This window comes from Phacochoerus africanus, chromosome 8 (genome assembly GCF_016906955.1).
Source record: "Phacochoerus africanus isolate WHEZ1 chromosome 8, ROS_Pafr_v1, whole genome shotgun sequence".
NCBI lineage: Eukaryota > Metazoa > Chordata > Mammalia > Artiodactyla > Suidae > Phacochoerus > Phacochoerus africanus.
Window position 1 is genome coordinate 39,579,747 of NC_062551.1, and position 2,603 is coordinate 39,582,349.

At 39.5% G+C, this 2,603-nt stretch overlaps 1 non-coding gene across 1 annotated transcript; it reads left to right on the plus strand.

Annotated features, from left to right (window-relative positions):
- Positions 1–1,146: 1,146 nt before the first annotated feature.
- LOC125134711 (U6 spliceosomal RNA) lies at positions 1,147–1,255 on the plus strand. The gene has a single exon (XR_007136725.1). It is a non-coding gene; the product is annotated as a U6 spliceosomal RNA (small nuclear RNA).
- Positions 1,256–2,603: the final 1,348 nt, after the last annotated feature.

The window sequence follows — 2,603 nt, forward strand, 5'->3', positions numbered from 1 at the left end:
AAAGACAATTTGTTTTAGAAATACTTGGTATTCCTGAAGAAGAAAACCCAACAAATGGAACAACATGTGTATTCAAAGAGGTTTACAGGAAACTGCCCTTTGTAAAAAATTAACTGACTCTTCCAAAAATAAAACAAAACAAATTTTAAAAGAGCACAATGTATGTATGACAGGAAAATTTGATACAAAAACTTCCACACAAAGACATATCCTATACTAATTAAGTTATAAAACTTCAGTGAAGAGAAAACCCCCCACACATCTGAGCAGAAAGAGTAAGATCACACACAATGGGAAACCAGGCCAGGCGCTGGCTTCTCTGCAGTACCATTCAGAGCCAGAGTGAAAGACAGTCACATCTCAGAGATCCAAGAGAAAGAAAAAGCGAGCCTCAAATATGACACTCAGCCAAAATTATTCCTGTATAAGGCAGGAAACAGCTATTTTGACACCTTAAAAACTCAGAAAGTATAGTACACATGGACCACTGGGTGGGGGAGAATTATTCATAATTAAATCCAGGAGTTCCCGTCGTGGCGCAGTGGTTAATGCATCCGACTAGGAACCATGAGGTTGCGGGTTCAATCCCTGCCCTTGCTCAGTGGGTGAAGGATCCAGCGTTGCCGTGAGCTGTGGTGTAGGTTGCAGATGCGGCTCGGATCCTGCGTTGCTGTGGCTCTGGCGTGGGCTGGCAGCTACAGCTCCGATTAGACCCCTAGCCTGGGAACATCCATATGCCAAGGGAGCGGCCCTAGAAAAGGCAAAAAGACAAAATATATACATACATACATACATAACATAATTAAATCCAATCAAATAACAGATAAATAATAATAACAGAAATAACAATTATAAATATAAACTCAGAAGTTTAGAAATAGCAGTGAACGAACTAGGGATGAGCAGAGAATTCATCTAAATATAGAACAAATACTAAGCAACTAAGGGAATTATAATTACAGAACAAATGGTGACATTAATTAACCTGGATAAGGTAAAAGTCATACTGTAACCGACACCTCTCAGGAGATGAAAGGAAAACTCATTAATGCCTGGTCTTTCAAAGAAGGGAGTCAATACACTAAACTTGAAACTTTGAAACAAACTTGAAACTTGAAACTTATTTTTTAAAAATAATAAAAAACAGTGCTCACTTCCGCAGCACATATACTAAAAAATTGGAACGGTAGAGAGAAGATTAGCATGGCCCCTGTGCAAGGATGACATGCAAATGTGTGAAGCGTTCCATATTCTGGGGGAGTTTGGGGTTAATAGATGCAAACTCTTGCCTTTGGAATGGATAAGCAATGAGATCCTGCTGTATAGTGCTGGGAACTATAGCTAGTCACTTGTGATGACACGTGATAATGTGAGAAAAAAGAATATATATATGTTTGTGTGACTGGGTCACCTTTCTGTACAGTAGAAAATTGACAGTACACTGTAAACCAGCTGTAATGGAAAAAAATAAAAATCATTTAAAAATTAAAAATAATAAAAATTAATAATTATCAACTGATATTTTTCAAAATCTCTTATATTTTTAAAGGATGTTCTTGGAAGTGATTTTGTTTACACTGCAAAAGATATTCTGAAGTTCACAATTCCTTCGGTTTCACTTCAGTTATATTTCTTCTAAGTTCTAGTAAAATTGAATATAATACTCTATATTTTAAAAAAAACACCTAGAGATATTTCTGTTTTGTTTTGGTTTTTTTTCTGAAATTTTCCAGGCCACGGATCAAACCCATGGCAGGGCTGTAACCAGAGTCCCAGCAGTGACCAACACCAGGTCCTTCACCTGTTAAGCCAAAAGGGAACTCAGGTCACATTTTTATAAAGGTACATATCTGTCACTAGAGGTGGCCAAGATGGCAGAATAGAAAGACTTTGAACTCACCTCCTCCCAGGAACACACCAAAATTATAACTACTTACAGAGAAAGGATCTATAAGAATGACCTGCACATTAGCACAAAAGAGTTTCCACAGCAAAAGATGCCAAGAAGGAACCACGACGAGACAGGAAGGAGGAGTGGAAATGCAATATAGTCAGGACCCACACCCCCAGGACTGGCAACCCATAAACAGAAGGAATATCATCACTCCAAAGGTCCTTGGAGTTCCCGTCGTGGCGCAGTGGTTAACGAATCCAACTAGGAACCATGAGGTTGTGGGTTCGATCCCTGGCCTCGCTCAGTGGGTTAAGGATCCGGTGTTGCCGTGAGCTGTGGTGCAGGTCACAGATGCGGCTCGGATCCCGCATTGCTATGGCTGTGGTGTAGACTGGCGGCTACAGCTCTGATCCGACCCCTAGCCCGGGAACCTCCATATGCTGTGGGTATGGCCCTAAAAAGACAAAAAGACAAAAAAAAAAATCTTTTGCACAGAGAAGGAAACTATCAGCAAAATGAAAAGGCAGCCTACTTAATGGGAGGAGATATTTGCAAATGATATACCTAAGGGGTTCATGTTCAAAATATACAAAGAAATCATACAACATTAAAAAAAAAAAACAACCTTGATTTAAAAGTGGCCATAGGATCTGAATAGACATTTTTCCAAAGAAGACAGCAGACACATGAAAACACGCTCAACATCACC